Genomic DNA, 19,853 nt, shown 5'->3' with positions numbered 1-19,853 from the left:
CACCTACAGGGTGCATTTTCAGGGAAAGTGTTCTGGGCACACAGCAAACTGGAACAAAGAGAGTGAGCATGGATCTGTCAGGTGGGCAGCTCCTCTACTCAGCATCTATGCTGATCCCCTCTGAGCAAAATATACAACACCATCCTGCTATTCATCAGAAAAGCAAGCCCTCCTGTCACTAGTAGCACTTGATTAGCCTTGACCACAACAACAGCACAGGAGGCAAATACTCCTCTGTGCTCTCTGGCTGAGTAGCACAGCCCACACAATCCAGCAATATATACGTAGGAGGTGGAGTGTGAGGATCTGATTTCATACTGGGGCAAGGCACCTTGTAAAAAAATCTTTTCAGCAACAGTCACCCAGAAGTAATATGGAAATCAAATCAGTTGACTGCAACAATCTAAACAGCATCATTTGATACATTCATAGAGGTTCTTGGATAATGAATGTTTAGAAGGAGAAATCCTATATTTTATTGAATTCAGCATAGATGGAGGACAGGGCCTCTCCCTACAGCTTTTGCCTACTGCATTTTAGGGCAAGTAATGAAAACATTAATGCAGCTTAGCCAGCAAAGCACAAGTTAATTCAGCTTCTATCTCTCCAAAGCCTATAATTCTCTGGTCTAGTCTTCATGATGAGCACTTAATGTTTCAGATATAAGATGAACATCCATATAATCATCTCTGCACATGCCTGTTTATGAGAGGTATGGATGCTACTCCACAAGACACTGCAGAGCACACAGTTCTCTTCCCAGGCACTGGAAGCACAAGCAGCTGTACTTGCAAGGTTAGGATATAAAAAGGAAGCCCAGGAAATGACATGGAGGTTTCACCAGGACACTATGGCTAAGCCAGTCATGAGGACACAGCTGTTCACAGCTGCACACACATGGAAGCCCAGCATGAGCCATAAAGCTGACACAGCATGGGCTTTGGGGACAGAAGGGGGACATAGCAATGCAGGACACCAACAGAGGGAACGTCAAGCAAAATTCAAGAGCTGCTTAAGATGTGAGGTGCCAGTGGAAGCCAGGGAGGCCACCATACTCCTAATTCTCCATATAATGCTTACAAAGGGGTCTTCCAGGACAGTCCTGTACCAATGCTTTTAGCCCAGTGTCTGATTTCTCACTCTTCAGCAGATAAGCCCTTACCTCCTGGTGTTAAGGGAGGCCGCCTCATTTTTTCATTCACCTGCAGCATTTACTCAGAAAATTTTTCTTCATCCTTGATCCCTCCAGCCTGCATAATAATACAGGTGATCAAGAATAGTAGACCACTGACTCAATTTTGCATTTTTATTACATTTGGCAGAAAGTCTGCTGCAATAATCTTGTTCTAGCCCATCAGCACTCTGTTCTTAAGTATATATTCTGAATAAAGCCCATGCAGACAAACTAGCAGGGTGATATTTCACATAATTCTTTGTCTTCCTGGCCCAATCTCTCATTTAACTCATGTTTGCTGCCAGTTTCCAGGTTCCTAGGTCAGGAGATGGTGTTTCACACAACTGCCTAGTGTGCCGGGATGGATGGCTCCACAGCTGGGGCCACAGCATCAGAACAGCACCAAGGTGTACAAGAGACTTTTAGGAATAAACAGTGTCAAAAAATAAAATCAGAAAGGCCAAGGAGCAGTTGATAGTCCCACCTCTTAGAACTACAAAATACCCATTTAAAATTCCACTTCCAAATGTGAAGAAGCTTCCAGAAGGGCGTGCAGCAAATTATTGCCCTGGATACTACCAATTTTACGTATGCTGAGTGAAAACCATTTGTCTATTTGTGTGCATTTCTGCAATTGCACTTTTCATTCATTAAGATGAGAAATTGCTTTTTTTATGCAATCTGCCACTATTCAGATAGCAAAACAAAGCAATGTCTGGTGGCAAGCTTGCTGTTTTTGGCTTTAGAAGGGTGGGGGGTTTTTTCCCTCTCTTCCTGTGAGAGGAAAGCTTTTCCCAAAGGATTCAAGCAATTTCATAAAACAAATGTAAAAACAAAGACACTTTTGTTTAAGGACTGAAGGGTTTGTTTTGGTTTAAGGGAGATTGAGAGGAAAGGAAGAGAGAAATGATACTGATCATCTTTCAATTAAACAGGGGGAAAAAAAAGTTCTCAGTCCTAAAAGAAATTTGTGTGCTAGCACAAACTTGCTATAAGAAACAGGCCATCAGAAAAAAATCAAAATTTATTTTTTAAATAAATAAATGTATTTTAGTCACAAGTGAACACCTCAAATGACTACAGCAAAGATCAGAGGAAAACAAGATTTCTCTTCAAATAAAGAGAACATTGTGTACTCCTATACGGTGTGTTTCATTAGAGTCAGTGTCTCTTTTTCCTCATAGTCTATCAAAGAGAAACAAAGTGGCACAAGGGGGAAAGACCTGAAATCTGTAGTTTTAAATACACAAAGATTTGGGGGATTCACTTCAGCTAGAAGTTCTGAAGCTCAGCCTAATAAGCATCATTTCATTTGCAGGGAATAGGACCCAATATTACAACAGGAGTAAACCCCAAACTTGCACAGAAAACAGTGCAAGACAGCACAGCAGCAATAAATAAAGACAAAATTAACTAAAACACCTGAAATCCTTCAGTAAAGCATGCATGGAGGCATTGCAGGAAGTCTGAAGAAGCAGGCCTTCCCATCTGCAATGCTCCCCAAGCATTTGTACAAACACACTGCAAAAATCACACATGGAAATGCGATTCTAGTTTCTGATTAGCAGATATTAATTAATAAAATTAACTGGTTTATCAGTAAGTCCCTACATATTGTATCAAGTTTTACTATGTAGAGAGACTATCGCAAGTGATCTTCAGTGACAAAACAACATCTATCCAAATGGAGCAAAGAAAACCATGAAGTTCCATTCACACTGCCTACCATTTAAATTCATTCAGGATTGACACTCACTGCAATTATCACTGAACACCCAAACTAACACACTGGAACAACCCAACAGTAATAAAATTCAGCAACATTGCAGCTCAGAAAGGCAAAACAACACAGATAATATGAATCTAAATATTAAATGCAATTAAATACAACATGCACATGGAATGTGTCACGTTACTTATTGTACTTACACGAGCAATTTACAAATGTTAGTAATAAATATGCAATTTTCAAAATATAATCTTGAAGTATGTGGCTTCATGTGACAAAAGTGACAAAAGGTTCTTAAGCACAATTTTAAAAATGGTCCAAACCCACTGGAATTAGACAGGAAAACAAATAACAGATTGACAAACATATCACAGCAACATTAAGTTTTATATATATAAAATAAAGTAAAATAAAATTCATATTATCATCATCACCATCATCTCAAAAGTGTTCTAACGAAGCATTACTTAAATGATTCTCCTCCATCCTAATTCAAACTGCATATATCTATATATGCACATGCATACATGAGGAACAGCTTCCTTGTGGTTGCCTGACCTCCCAAGTAGTAGCACTCACAGATTAACTTGTCAAATAGAGAGAGAGAACATACAAAGGTCATTACAAATCCAAAGGTCTGGGTCCACTCGTGAATTTGGGTAGTTACTTAAAACAGACTTGTCTAGTACTGTGGAGAGGCACTGGATGAAGAAGACAACTCAGACAATATTCAACTCAATTATTATCTTCCCTGTCCAGTAAAGCCTTAAAACATTTCCTCCCATTTTTTAATGCAGACTTTTCCAAGACCTCAAATTGTAACAGGAAATTATTTGAGTGATTTTTGTTTTTAAAGAACACAGCAAAGCATCAAGAGACAAGTGCTTTGCTCTTTGATTTGCTAAAGACTCTTTGAATTTAGGTTGAATCTCTCCCTTGTAAACGTGAAAAAACTTTTCCACCACATTCATTAATTTGGGACTTGAAGGCTGTCAAATGAAAGATGCCCACCACAGCCCTCATCTCATCTTTTTTAACTATACTTTTATTGCATAATAGGGCAATAGCAGTAAATGAAAAATAACAGTAAGCAAACAGCCTAATAATGCATGCTAAAAGCTACCAGGACAATGCGTTCAATTTTCCCTAGGATTGTCTAATTATTCTTCTGATGGCTCAACACAATCTTTTCACAGTTACTTCCTATGGGGCATGCTGACACATTGAATTCATTATATAGCTCCTCTCTAAAGCAAAAAATACACAGGCAGTTAGAGCAAACACTTAAAATTCAATAGTTCAGATTTTTAATAAACTACATTGGAGGGGAGTTTACCACTGGATTATTTCTAAGGAAGTAAGACACCTGCCTTATAAATTCAAAACAAATAGTCATAAAGCAATATCAAGATATTCATCTTGCTTTCATGTACAAACATACTCAAAGCACCTTATTTTTTCCATGCTTCTTCTCAGAATACATTCACACAGGTGACATATTCTTTTTTTTCTTTTTGAAGTCATCTCAAAGCTACCACAAGTTTCACTGGGTATACACAGACCAGCCACAGGACAGTTTATAAACCAAGAGAGACTGACACTATGACAAAGGTCAAACAAAGTCAACATAGCCTTCAAACCATACGTGCCATCTTTACACTTCCAATGGGGCACACATCTCTTCACGGTGAAGTCTTCAACGCTGTCACTAGAGGAAGTGTGTCTCAACTGGCACACCTCATACCCCAATTTATTCCCAGTGGTTAGGTTGCATTGGCCTTGGCATAGCTCAGCACCAACACCTGGGTCAGGTACTGCAAAACAAAGCTGCAGACAAACACACGTCCCCCCAGCTGAGAGCCCCCACCATGGGTTTTTAACAGCTCTGCACTTCATCTACCCCATAAGGGTCTGCCCAAGCCTCTCCCCAGGCAGCCCCCTACTCCCAGGAGCACAGTCCCCAGCAAGAGGATGCAGCCAGTGCCATGAAACACTCCTAAGACCAGAGAGTATGAAATCTGGCAGAGGATAAACACAGGCACTCATTCGACAGGAGAACCCTTTTATTTATTTATGGGTGCAAGTCAGCCAACCTGACCTCCAGCCTGCATGTCCATTTATGCATTTTCTGTCCCACATATATTAATTTGTGGTTATCTTAAATATTTTATGAGTTAAGCTTCATTCCACTCCATTATGCACTAAAAAGAGAACAAAACAGCTACTAATGTTATAGATAAGTGTTTTTACTTGCTATAAAATCCATCCACTATCATGTGACTAGACAACACACGCTCCCCAAAAATAAGTGCTTCTGCTCATCACACCTCCTTTACTGAAGTAAAGTAAGTACTATTTCTGTTGATTAACTGTGAACACCAAAGCATAAAATATAACAGTTTCAGTTACCTGAACTGCTCCATTCCTGAACAGTCACACGCAAACTTCAATACTTAGCTGGGACTCTGGATACATACAGCTAGGAAGGCATCCAAAATCTGACAGTAAGGAAACTCCTTTCAAATTCCCCATGAGCATTATTCTTGTACTCATCCATCAAATTACCCTTCTGTACATCAAGTTTTTAACCCAAAATCACAGATGAATCTTCAGTTTATGACCCTTCCTCTCCTCCAAGAATTTGCCCCAGGGAACTTCTAAGCAGCTGCTATCTCCCATCTCTGCCATTACTAAGACACAAAAGCCAGAGCAGTTTAAGGTTTGTCTCTCATCTAACTCCAGACTGTTCACACTACATGATCTTTGTAGCTTGGATGTCCATCTACGTGTTCCACTAGGATTTAATATTTTCCGTACATAAGTGCCCAGACCTATGTACAGTATTTGACACAAAGTCACCCTAATGCCTTGCCTAATGACTTGTCTATCTTCACTGAAGAGCTCTTCAGAGCACCACGTTTGCTCCCATTTCATGGTCAGTATCAAACAAGAACCATCCCTGTTTGACTATGTTTGTCAGGCCTTTTCCTCCAAACCTGTTTTAAGGCATGACTTGCCACCTGATAGCAGATGTGTTGTTAATAATCACTCAGTAAATAACTCTGCTTTTAGAGCTATTCAACTTCCTGACATTCCTATTGTTTCAGTCATCACAGACATTCAATTCTTCCTGTGCAATAATCCAACCCACCTCAGTGCTGACTACATTTCCCAACTTTGCCTCACCAGCAATTGTCCTTCTCATACAGTTATTTCAGCCAGTATGGTGAAGTAAAGACACCAGCTCCCCACTAATACAGATGCAGGGCATGAATAATTCCTTTATTCAGGCAGGCAAACTCATAATTTCCCCTTCAGGAGACACCTTTAGCTAAGCCTCACACTTCCAATTTAGTTATTTTTGGTGTATATACATGGAACTGAAGCCTTCTGCTCCTATTGTCTAGGACATTCAGTATTTAGCCAGTAATAATATGACTTTAGTCTCCCATGACCTAATTGTGGCAAATACATGATGCTCTTTATCCTGTTTTCCACTTAGCTTTATATACTTAATTACTTTTTCCATTCCAAATTTTTTTCTAAATCCTTAAATTCTATTGTGACCAGAGTAAAAGGTGTGAAGATATCCTTCTCTTCTCTTTTTAAAAGAAATGGAACTATACATCTTTTGCTGTCTTGCTATCACAACTGCTACCTTCAGCCTAACCAATAACATCCAATTCTATTTTTTAACTTGGCTCCAGTGCCCTGCCCCAGCTCTTTCAGAGCACAAAAGCAGAGACCCTTAGACTTAGTTTGACTGGGAGTAGACATAAGACATTTTTTCCAGTCATTTCCATTTGGCACCCTATCTTTCTCCCATATTCAAATCCTCATGCATATCTAAAACTAAACAACTAAAACAAGAAGCGCTAATTTTAGAGGTATCAAGCATTTTTCATACAGCCTGCTTCTCACAACATCATAGCCAAATTCTCTTCTGCTCTTTTTCTTTTTTTTTTCCCTCTTTTCATCTTAAATTTCTTCATCCTCTAGCTTTTGGCAGTTCACATGCTATCCCTGCAGTTTCTGCTCTCCAACAATCAATCCCCTCCTTTGCTTCATTCCTTTTAGGTTTTCTGGTAACTTGCAGTATCTTATTCTCACAGCAAGGTCCCCAGCCCAACTTGGCAAGCTTTTCCTTCTCCTTAAAATGCAGTTTCCAAGCAGCTATTGTACCTTACACTTAAGACAGTCCAAGCTTTTTTTTTTTTTTTCAATTTAAACCTCCAATTCCTACAGGCCTTTAGCTCTGTGGACAACACAAACTAGTTTTTCTAACTTCTCAGAACTTGCCCTACTAAAATAAAGCTTCCTTGAAAGAAAAACACTTTGTAGTTGACATATACTTACCCTCCAGTTTAATTCAAAATTATTAACTTGTGGCTGATCAACACATGTGCTTAAGGCCTTATGGAAGGGAGCCATAATCTAGCAGCAGAAAACAAGACATACTGTTAGCCAGTGAGAGACCAGAGATGTTCCAGAATTCAAAGATACACCCTCTAGTTCTGGGCAGGCTGTAAACATAAGCCTTCATTTACTCTGCATTCCACTACAATTAATGGCCAAAATCTACCCTATGATAATTCAGTGTACTGACATCTAACTTAACTAGTCAGCACTGGGAAACATACTTACAAGAGCACATTTGAGAAACACCTTCCCTTTACACACTAGCACACTATCCAAAATGAGCTCTGTAGCTCTGAGCAATCAAAATTTATTTGTAAAGTTGCGTCTGACAATTTGACTCAGTAAATCAACCTTAGACCTCCAGATTTTGAAAGAGAAGCAGGAACCTTTAAGGGAAAACCATCTCCTATCCAGTGGAAAACTGCACCTATATTAAATGCAACAACAGCTGGCTCTTCAGCATGGTTACCACAAGCCTAAGAGGGGCAGACAAGGAGGGTGCAGGTGGCCAACTGCTACAACACAACACAGAAAGAGCCTCTCCAGCAAAGTGACAGTGAATGATCTCCACAAGAACCTGGAAAACATGGTTAACTCTCAACCTTGGCTTGTGATACAATTTGCTTAACATGGATGCACTGGCATGAAGGCAGTCCAGGCCTTCTGTGCAGCAGAGTGAACTTGCTGGCACAGGCTATCAGTCCCATCGAGGCAGTAAATCACACTTAGCACCACATTCCCGGTATGCCTGCACCTACACGGCAGCGCACACTGCCTGCTGCCTCCTGAAGAAAGTCAGAGGGGAAACTCAGTACCGCAGCATGAAATAGCAATGCTAAGTTACCAACCCACATGAAACGGGGGCCCTGAGAGGGCACACAGTTTTGTCAGCTCCAGCAGCCCCACAGCATGGCCAGGGCTGCCCACCATCCATGAAGGATTCATGGTGGTCTCTGCATCCACCTCCCTTGGCCGCCAACACCATCATGTTCATCTCCCCGTGGAGCACCTCCAGGCTGCTGGCGCCTTCCGCTGTCATGACCAGTCTCACCAGCTTAAGCCAAGCCTTTCCAGGTGTTCTGCCACCCTCCAAACTGGGGAGCATGGCACTGGACACCTTGAAAAAGCAAGCCATTGTTAGCCATGCACAAGGAAACAGCATCCTACCTTTCACTCCAGAAGCGCTTAAAAGTGTTTTATTCTGTTAATTCTAGGTCAGATGAACACACGTGTGGTATGGATTACACTGACCCTTTTAGAGCTCTCAACATTTTTAAGTAAGTAGGACACTTACCATTAGATGCCCATAAAGCTGCATACCTCCTGTACACCACACACCAAGGTCTGCCAGTAAGCTTTAAGGAACAACTAAGGAATAGCTGCTTTATAAAGCATGGCTCTTATAGCACACAAGTACAAATGTGAAATAATTTATAAACGTCAAGTCTGACCCTGTACCACATTAAATCAATACAGGCGTTTTACAAAAAATGCCTGTATTGGATGAACTGAAGTGACCTTTGCAAAGCCACCTAACAAATCGGCACCAGATTTACAAACAGTGCAAGTATTTAGTACAGCTCAATACAGCTGAATGATAAAATGGTCTACATTAAGGATAAAAGTTGTCCTGATGTTTACAAAACACAACAACATTGTCATTGCAAGTGCAAAGAATATGTTTCATCCTTAAATACCTGAGTAACTAGAGACTTTAAACACGAGGAACAATCAACAAGCAAAGGACCATAAAATTCAAGCTAAAAAGTTAACACTACGATTCACTGGAGATGTTAATTTGCCAGTGCCAAGTCTTTGCAAGTTTTAACCTTCCTCTCTGCACTATCAGCAGCCATACGTATTGGACCCCTAGACACAGATAATCCCACTGCTTTCCCTCCTTTTCACAGATGCCTGGCCTGAGCGAGGGAAGGAAGACGAACAGGGAAAAAACCCAACGCGTTAAAGTAAATTACCTCTTGGAGCAGCCTCCTTCCCTCGCCCAGCTAAAGTTTTCTTGGGGTCAGATTAGCACTCCGAAAGGAGAGCAGGCGCCAGCAGGCCCCTTGGCAGGCGGTGCAGTGACAGACGCGGGGCAGACCCAGGGGAGGCAGCCATGTGCTCAGCCCCGCATCCCCCCGAAAGGGCATCCCGGGAGGAAGTTCCCACTACGCACCGACTCGGGGAAATAACTCGGAGGAGTCCAACAGCTATCGCTTCCAGCGGCTTTCTCCTGGGCCATATGCCTTCCCCTGCCATTTAGCGAGGCGTTTCAGACAAGCCAAACCGCCCTACCCGCTCCGCCGCGAACCCGCTCGCGGGCTGGGGGTCGGAGCCGCCGCCCCGGAGGCGGGGGGCGCAGCCGGCTCGGCCGGTGGGGCAGCGCCCGCGGCACCCCCCGCACGGGGCTGCGCTCCGTCCCCACCGGGAGCTGCCCGCCGACCCCCGGCAGCGTGGCTGGGCTGGGCAGGGCAGGGCTGGGCGGCTCCTGCTGCAGCCCCCGGCTGGGGCCAGCCCCCGCCCGCCCCCGGGGCAGCGCGGCGCCCCAGCTCCGCTGCAGCCCCTCGGCCAGACACCCGCCGGGGCTGGCAGCGCGGGGTCCCGCCCGCCCCCGCTCCCGGGGCCGCCCCGAGCCAGCGGGGGAGCCGCGGGACGGAGCCACTTTCGGCCCCGAGCCGAGCCGCGCCTCGCCCTTACCGTCCTGGGCAGCGCGGCGCGGGAGCCCCCGGAGAGGAGCGAGGCGAAGCCGCGGAGAGCCGCGAGGAGCCGGGGCCGAGAAAGGCACCGCCACCGCCGCCGCGAGGAGAGGGCGGAGGGGGCGGGGATCGGCGGCGGAGGGGAGGAGACGGGGAGGGCCCAGGCCGCCGGCAGCCGCCCGCCAGCCGCACAGCCGGCGCTTCCTCCCGACGCGCTGCCGAACCGAGCCGGGCCGGGCCGGGCCGGGCCGGGCCGGGCCGGGAGCCTGGGGCGGGCGCTGGGCTCGCCCCCTGCCCGACCCGCGGCGCACAAAGGGGACCCGGCGCTGCCGCCTTTGTTCGGCCGAGCGGCGCCGGGAGGGGAAGGTGGCGCGCACTGGGCGCTTCTCCCCCGCGGAGATTGTTCCTCCGGCACTGGCAGGCGCGGACCAACTTCACTGGAGTTAATTTGGGTCTGTGATGAAAACTACTCCACCTGTGCCAAGCGCTGCTCGGCATCCAGCACTAAAGTCAGCCTACGCGCGGTGCTTCAGCTGCCTGTTTATGCCTCAGGAGCTGACTGGTGACTCCTGGTAAATTAGGGAGGGGGTTTTATTGCTCAGGGTAGATGGCATCGCGAAGATTGTTGTCTTAGTATCCTGTGCTTGGCAGCAACCAAGAAGCATTGAAAAACGAATTTCAGATATACCTTTTGCCCCATTGTCTGTGGTAGGTCACAGATCTTTCAAACGTAGCCACACATATAGACCTACATGTCCAACTAACGTACCTTTCTTAAAGCTTTTTTTTTTTCTTTTACACCATATTTTAGTGCTCATCCTATAAATCTCCTCCAAGCTTACCGATTTAGTCATTCAGTTCAGGTACCTGAGGTTAACACATGCAGTTTTGTCACGCCAGTTAAAACAGTAGAAGTGGGAGAATTTCCCCTCAATCGCATCTAACTTAGAAGAAACTGACAGCAATACCCTTCTACGAGACCTTCTCTGAAGCAGAGTTAGACTTTAGTCCTTTGCGTAGAGGTGGAATGAGCAGTCACTGTATAGCCACAAGTGGACTCTTAAGAAGGCAGCAACAAAAGTGGACTACCCTAGGGTTATTATAACCAGGAGTAAACTCTAAGCAGCCTCCTTTAAAAGGTCTTTTCACATAATGTTCATTAAGCCCCAGCAGTTAAAAGATCCCACCTGGGAGCTCTCACTATGCAGAGTTCTGCTTCCCAGACTGAGAGGGGCAGAGCAGCACAGGGCTTTAGATGCTAAGCCCACTCCTCAGGTTTAGTACTAGGCCATGTTGCATTTTTGTGCTCCAAAGAAGCAGATGATTTATCAGTTCCCCTAGCTAATTAGCTAGAAATTTTCTGCATGGTCCATGAGGTATGTGAGGAAGGAGAGGAACCCATGGCATGTGAGCTTTTCTGCATTACCCACACAGACCTTCTGCTTCCTATATGTGTTAGCATAGCTGCATCAGAAAAAGGGAATGAAAAGTATGTGAATTTGAACCTTTACTCCTGTAGCTGTGTTGTGGGGGGAATAATTTTTTGTTTTATCTTAAAATTAAAAAATTATGTGCTTGGGGGTGAAAAGTCTGAAAATGTAAAACAGTGTAGTAAGCATGAAGAAGCCTGCCTAAGACATTAATAAAGCCAGTGTGCTAGAGATGTAAGATACATCCTAGGTGCTATTGAGATCTGTTTGCTGCATTATGCACTAGGGCCAGAAGCCAACCATCAGCCCTGCAGTGTGTGCTGAATGGAGCCTCTGCCACACAATGCCATAGTCATTTGTCACATGTCCAATCCACAGGCATCCCACCTCTTGCGGCCAACTTTTACAGGATGTGCATTGTGCCCTTCATTCTTTAGGCTGGATGTATGTAGTAAGGGGAGGAATAAGTAAATGCAACTGTAATGTGAAATTAGATGACATGTTCTGGCCAGAAAACTTCCCAATTCCTAGTCAAAACAGTGGCTTATCAATATTTTAACTTCAGATCAATATGCAGACATTTGCTAAAGCCTAGGTGCATGTATAGCAGTTCTGTTCTGCCCTTTCTGACAAAACAAGAACTATGGAGTTGTTCCTTACACTACTACCTGGTAAGCTTTTCATACCCAGAAATCAGATAATGAACAGCTTTATTAAATTATGCCACACTGTGCAGCTGCTGCCTCTAGGAAGAAGTATGGAATAATAAATTAATGCCTCGCCTTTTAATATAGCTACCAAAATATGATCTTTGTTTTCACTGTCAAGACTAGTGACAGAAGCCCCAGCCAGATGACCAACCCATTGAAGCAGTGGTGAGAGGTCCTCCCAGTCGCGGGCAAGCTGCAGCCTTGAGCTCATCGTGAATGCCCATGGACTTTGTCACGTGCCAGATCCCTTTAATGAAACCAGCACCCTGGCCCTAAGATGACATTTAAGGCTGCATTAAATGATTGTCTTCCTACACAAACCTTTGTATTTTAAGGCACTATAACCCTGGATTTATAAATCATATCCAAGACAGGAAACTAATTTTATAAACATGCATGTATCCAATTAAACTTGGTCAGTAAAGCTGCTAAATAGGAGTAAAAATTGTACATAAGAAGTTGTGTTGTCTGGAACTAAGTCAAGAACCCCTGGAAATGAACATAAAATTATCACATTCCAGGCTGATTTCTTCTTTGTGCTTTCCAAATAACAGATTATTAAAAAATGAAATAATCCTCTCAGTCCATTAAAATATTTCACAACTTTCAAAAGGTTTTGAGATAAAAAAATTAAAACCCCGCCTATTGATCATAACTCTCTTCCTAAATCCATATTCTTGTAAGACCAAGAATAAAGCATTTATTGCTCTAATCAATTGGTTTACTCAGAAACAGCTGACACCACTTAAAATTGTGTTAATTAACAAAGGTTCTCAAGGTCCAGTTGTAATGCAGACAAGCTGTGTCCACCTTAAACAGAGCCTCATTATTGTTCACGCTGCTTGAATCTGCCATTAATAGTAAGTCTCCATCTTACAGCTGCTGCTAAACCTAAGGCCTGCTTGCATTCAAAGAGGATTTCAGTTCTAGTTTGGCACAGTATATGCTATTCACAAAGTCACCTGTAACTGTAAGAATGACTGAGAACAAAGCCACTCATTTTCCACTTGTTAGCTCTAAAATCCCTGCTGTGGAAAGTTTGGGGTTTTGATATGTCTTCCTTGTGTAGACTTATGTGTAATGCTCAAATACATTAAAAAATGCAGACTGCTGCCTGAATTACTGCAGCACTCAGGCTGAATAAGCCATAGCAATTCAAGAGTGGTGCAGCCTTCCTAGCTGCCCCTACCCCTGTAAGGGTGGATGACATTTATCCTTGTAAATATTCTCTCCAGTCTCCTGACCAGGAGGTGTGAGCTGGGGTCAGCCACAAGCTCAGCTTGTTACAACAACAGGTTACAAGCTGTAACCTGCAGCAGCTACCCCTTCACCCTCCTCACAAAGTATTTTAGTGTACCCAGCATTGGTTAAATCCATTAGTGAGGCATGTGCACGATCTCTGATGGTCAACCTGGTCTGACTGCTCAGACTCTCCAGCCGTGCCTGATGGTCAACCTGGTCTGACTGCTCAGACTCCGTGCCTGCTGGGGTGGGAGTGAGCTGGCCAGACAAAACACAGCTTTAGCCATCACAGCTGGATCAACCCTTGTCTGCACATTACTGAGTTGCATGCACACATTCAACAAAACTCAGTGAGCAACATTTCACAAAAAACATGGCTGGGTTCTCTAGTCCTGTATTTACTCTGGATAGTATTATATAAGTTTGGGGTTTTTTTTTTACTTTGATCATAAGCTTTGTAAGAATACTTGTGAGCAACATGTTACTCAGGCTATAAATGGTGTAGGTATTTAGGAGTGCTTGGAAAAGTGTTTTCTCAGTACTGTGTGAAGCAGGGGGCTGATGACAAAGGAAAGGTGTTAGTCATGCGGGCCCATTCTTCTGGTGCTCAGTAAGAGGGAGAAACAAGCCAGAAATCTCCTCCTCAGCTTCATGAAGATCTCAGCACTACTTGGAATCATATAATGGTTAATGTTGGAAGAGACCCTTAAGGTCCTTGAGTTCCAGCCCCACTGCCATAAGCAGGGATGCCTTTCAGTAGACAAGGTTGCTCAGAACCCAGTCCAACCTGGCCTTGAAAATTTTCAGGGATAGGAACCTGTTCCAGTGTTTCACCACACTCACAGTGAAGAATTTCTTCCTTATCTAATCTAAACCTACCCTCTTTCAGTTTACGGCCATTACCCTTGTCCTATCTTTAGGACTGTTTATTTTCCAGTTTTGGAAGGTGTGTGGAGGTGATGCCAGCCAAAATGAAGGAACTGAAAGATGTGAGGCCATGACTGTGTCACTTGACATTCTGCCTCAACCCATGCAAGCAGAGAAATAAAGACACGTCTGGTCCTGTTTCCTACATACACCTACTTAGAGAACACAGACCCATTAAAGCTGAGCCAGACAGATATCTTTTCTTTAATTAGCTTGTCCTTTTAAGAGTCCCAGGAAAATTATTATAAGAAATGCCATGTGATTGCCCAAGAACAAATGAGATATGCTTTTAAACACCCTTTATTACTAACATTGCATAAGCATTCCAACAATCAAATCTAACAGTTTGTTATCACAGTTGCAATCCCTTTGGCTTAGTAGCAGCAAGATGAATAGCATGTCATATCTCTTATCAGCAAATAGCTGCCTGCCTTTGTAAACAAAACTGTCAAGACTGATTCTCCATACACATTTGCAAATTATACTCATTGGTTATGTGTCTTGTGGCATATTTAGTGTGCTGCCAAGGGAATGCTACCCTCTCATCAGTTTTATATGTTACCAAAATCATAATATTGTCAAGGAACAGGTAGGTACCTTCCCATCTGTGGCTTGATTTCACCAATGTATCCTACAGATTCCTGATGAAAAACCTACTTATTATCTCATTTAGAAATATTCAAACCTAGCATGTAAATGAGAAATAAATGTGATGTTCTGATATTTAGCCTGCTCCAAAGAGCCTTGTGTCCTCATCCCAGCACCAGCATTTTACTTACTGTCTGTCCAGAAGGAATTCAATTTCTTGTCTCAGTTTAACTGTATGCAATATGATAATAACATCACTTATGAAGTAATGGAAGAGAGTAAATTAGTTGTAGTGTGTACCCTGTACTCTAAGGATATAGAGCAAAATATGAACTTATACTATAAGTTCAACCCCCCCCCCCAAATGTCAAAGGTGCACGCACCCTTTGACATTTAATGTTTTTTGAATTTTATTTAATCTGCCTAATAAATGCAGAGGACAAAATTGATAGTCACTGACATTTTAAAAATTTTTTTGTAATTTTTATATGGAAAAACCTCTGACCATACTACATAAACTATAATATATATTAAAATACTGATACTAAAATTGCTGTAATTTTGTTGCTTTCACTTACAGAAGTAGGCTCATTTTTTGTATGAAAGCAACTGTGATGCTAGTTTTGACATTTTATGTTAATGATGTATAATAATGTCATTTCAACAGAGAATTCTAATTAGTTGCCAGTAACACGATATAGCCTTGTATAATTACAAATTTTGTGTGTGAGTAGAACTGCCTTGTTCTCATTACAGGAACTAAAACCACAGAGCATCACATTTCTCAGTATTGTAGCAGAGTAATGTAGGAACACACTCATGACCACATTAGGGAATGGCACTAACATGAGAATCAGTAATAGATAGCAAATGTGATGACACTAAACTGTGGATCATAATTCGTCCATGGAAAAAGCCCCCACCCTGCTCCTGTGCTCACATCAGCCTGCAGCACTCTGGCTGTTGCTCAGCTCTCAAACACTGGGGCAGGTGTTTCTTCTCTTCAGCTCATCAAGCCAGCATGGGAAGCGATGTTATCAGGGAAGTCTGGATCAGCAGGGGAGATGAGAAAGATCTTAGAGCACACAGCAAATACTAGGAGAGAGTGATTCCAGGAGCCATTGCCTGTTGCATGGCTTTCTCCCTTAAATCCCAGGACCTAGGAAATTTGATAGGGGTCAAAAATTGCTGAGTGTGAGTTGCATGTGAGTTGCAGTGTGGATGTTTGGGTGTAAATAAATCCAAAAAGCAGCGAGGTCTGATTTCAGGCTCTCTCCATTATTTAAGCATTGTGTGAGGTGCAGAATTAGCTCAGAATAGCAGGAGGAAAATGGCAAAACAACATACCAAGTTCTCAAGAACTAAACAGGGTTTGGATTGGTAAATCATTAATGCAGAAAGTGGTGTTTGAAAGACAGTTTGATTTAGCCTTTTTTGAAAATTTAGTTACTTGTTGTTTTCCTCAGAGAAAGGGTTAGCTCAAGGATCTTGAGAACAGTTAAGGAAAGAAGGGAGGAATATTAAAAGATGATCATGAACTGAGTTATATGTAGAAATCATTAACCTTTTGTTTTAACAAGTATGATATATCAAAATAAAGATAAATTACTGAAAATGTTTATTTCATGGTATCTATTGTATCTGTAGAATTTTTTAAGTATGAGAGCAGTCTGCTTGTACTGAAGTACTTTGCAGTTACAGATACACATTAATGTGACAAGCAAAAATCTTAGCCAAAATCTGAAATATAAGGTTATCACGTGAAACCTTGTATGACTTTACTGTTATGTGCATATTTTTTCCTCCTCTTCAGTAAAGCTCTCTGCTTGAAGGAACAGATGCCTCTTTCTCAAGAACTTCAGCTGCAGGAATTGCTGCCCTGAATCACCAAGTCTTTCCCATTTTTTCCCCAGTTCTCATCAAGAGGGGTCTAGAAGACTGATGGTTTTAAGTTGCATGAGAGGTTTCACTTCCCCTTTGGCTTAGAGCTGGCAGCAATGCTCTCTCCCTCCCTCTGCACCTCAGCTGGTGTGGGATCCTACCAGGGCACAGGCTGAGTGGCATCAATGTCCCTCTGTGGTGTGGTGTCAGAGAGGGGTTATTTAAAGCAGTTCTGCAGAATATGAAACCATCCCACTTTCCAAGCCTTGTTTGTTCTTTCACTGGTGGTTTCAGCAAGCAGCACAACAGGCAGCTCAACGTGGCCTTGTACATTGTCTAAACCCAAATGTGCAATGCCACCTTGGCACTCACCCACAGCGTTCCTCCAGTGGAGCTGCAGCTGCATCCCAGGCACTGCTACTCCCAGGCCCTGCTTTGAGGAATGCATCAAATACCCTGGCAAGGGCAGATTGTGGGGGAAAAAAAAAGGGGGAAAAAAATCAATCCATGTTGCTGCATTGGAGCTGCTCAGAAAAGGTTTGCCACCCCCCAGAGTTATCAGCTCTTGCTGCTAGCAGGTATTTGATCATCCTTCTATTGTGTGTGGGGGTAGTGGCTGTGTCTATGCTGGCTATTCCAAGAGCTTCTTTTGACAGCTCAGACATGAAAAGATTTGTTATTTTTTGAAATATAATGGTAGAGGTTTTATACTTTGGGCCAGAGTGTCAGTGGAGGCTCTTTGGTGATGTGTGCATTGGAAGTGACAGGTAGTGAATAACTGACATCAGGCATAAGTAATATTTGTAGTCTGACTTTGATATGTTATTCTTAAAAAAATCCAGTCTGTAAATACAGTCTACATCTGTTAGCTTGAAAGGAAGCAAAGGGGATGAGTGCAAATGCAGAGGAGAGAAATGAATAACCATGACAAGGAGAAAAAGCAAGCAGAAATAAGCTGATAAAGATAAAAAGGAATGGGATTATTAAAAGAGAGAGTAAAGACATACAAATGGATCAAAACGAATATAAAATTTCTAAAAAGGAGGAGAAAAATTGAAGATGAAAGGAATCACAGTGTAACAGGTCAGTAAAAAAGAAGAAAGTGTTTATAAACTCCAATCTGAATTACTATACACAACCAATAACGACTTCAGCACCCCAATAAATAAATGTGATTTTTGTAAAACAGATATGTAATGAGGTCCCATTGATTGTGAGACACTGGTTTGCAAGTAAAAAAGATTCTGTAAAGGTATTTAAAATATAAAGCAAGATCAGGAGGAATGATGGGTATGTGTAGTGTAGAAGCAATTTGGATGGTGATGAAGTCACACCATAAAACAAATATTATGATTAACCCCTGTAAGAACAATGCAGTTTTTCAGCAAGAAATTACTTATTCCAGGGAAGACATTTGAATGAACTTATGGGGCTCTTTCAGAGACTCCAGTGAAGCCTATGACTGTATTTTCATTCAACTTTTTGCTTTTCTTTGATAATTATCTGTAGACTGGAAATGACAATGAGACCAATAAGCTATAAGATGGTATGTACTTTTCCTGAGTGCTTTATTCAACACTGCCAATTATTTTCTTCGAAAGCAGGAGCAGGTAAAATCTAGCAGGGAACAAATCTTTGAAGTCATTGAAGTATCTTCCAAAAGGAAATATTTTACATCAGAAAAACAGAAGAGAGAGACATGCAGAGCTTCCAGAACGGGTCAATGGCTGAAGCAGAGTATCAGCGCCCTTGTGGTGGTGGTCTCGTTATCACTCCCAAACAGCGTTTTAACATAGAGGAGTTGTCAGAGAAAACTTCACATCAGTCAGCACACATTTTCAATTTACTGAACCCAATAACAGGAAAAGTATGCAAATGAGCATGTTTAAATGGCATTAATTGTGGAAGAGACACATTGTATATCCACATAAAAAAATAACAACAACAGGATTTTTATATTGTATTAAGAAGGTGGAGCATCAACTGCCTCTTTTCTGTACTTGGCTGTTTATAAGACTTAGTTGCAGCAGAAAAGCCACGCATTAAGCTTTTAAAAAGGGATGGAGCCAAGACTGGGTATGGCAGGGTAGGGACTGCACTCAGCTCCACTTCCAGAGCAGCCGCTGGTGCTAAACAGCCTCCAAATGTTTGCCTTTCACAGCTGGGAACAGAGATGCCACTTTTGAAAACATCCTGTGCTTCTGTTCCAGGAACAGAATGAATATTTGTTATTTCCTCATTTCACAGGCCCTCTGCAAAATGATATTATAAAGTGTGTAAATTGTCAGGGAATCTTGGCTGGAAGGCACTACACAAAGCTAGGCATGTAGTACCTTATTATTTAATAGATTAACTAAAGGAGATATATATTGTTTACTTGATTGCTGAGTGCAGCAATGCAGGTATTTATTTCACACCAAACAGATCTGTTGTAGATGTTTATAAAAATGCCAATGTCTTCTAAATTTATCTTTAAAAGGGTGTGCAAAATAACAATAAAAGATTGGGGTACTTTGTGATGAAAATAGAACACTGCAAAGATATGCTGTGGCATTATAATTACGTTACAGAATCTGAAAATATAATTTGCAACAAAAATTTTATTTATTCTTCAAATAAATGTTTTGGTTTTTTTTTTTAATTTTTACTTATTCTATCTTTTACAACATTTCAGAAATTACTCCTGAAATCATTCCCAGTTGTTCAAATGACAGATGTTTTATTAAAGGTATCATATACTGGGATATATCCTACTTTACTCATCAGCCATTTTTCACTAGCAACAAGGAGACTTTATGTGAATGAAATGATGGGAACTATTGGTGCATGTGAAGAAAGATTGGATTCTTGTGTTTTATACCCCATTAAAAGAGGCATAATACAATTCACAGCTGCAGGAAAACCATTGTGAGATATTTAATGGTATATTGTCACAAACTATATGTGGAATTTTACTTGCAATCATAACTCCTAATTTTACAATGTTTAATAAAGATAAAAAGCACAACCTGAGTTCAGAAACATGAACCATCCTTTTCCAGGCATGCCTCCAACTTA

The 19,853-nt window shown here is 42.2% G+C and overlaps 1 protein-coding gene across 3 annotated transcripts in view; it reads right to left on the bottom strand.

Moving 5' to 3' along the window:
* FAM110B (family with sequence similarity 110 member B) overlaps positions 1-10,124 on the bottom strand; it is a 114,102-nt gene extending 103,978 nt beyond the window's left edge. For 2 of the 3 annotated variants that reach the window (XM_066563347.1, XM_066563328.1), the window contains exon 1: positions 10,020-10,124. The gene's annotated coding sequence lies outside the window, so the exon portion shown is untranslated. The remainder of the gene's footprint in view (positions 1-10,019) is intronic. The other variant, XM_066563365.1, reaches the window with a different exon arrangement.
* Positions 10,125-19,853: the final 9,729 nt, after the last annotated feature.

Source organism: Molothrus aeneus, chromosome 1 (assembly GCF_037042795.1).
Source record: "Molothrus aeneus isolate 106 chromosome 1, BPBGC_Maene_1.0, whole genome shotgun sequence".
Lineage (NCBI taxonomy): Eukaryota > Metazoa > Chordata > Aves > Passeriformes > Icteridae > Molothrus > Molothrus aeneus.
The sequence above is the reverse complement of the archived record's forward strand: the minus strand, read 5'-3'. Positions and strand labels throughout refer to the sequence as shown.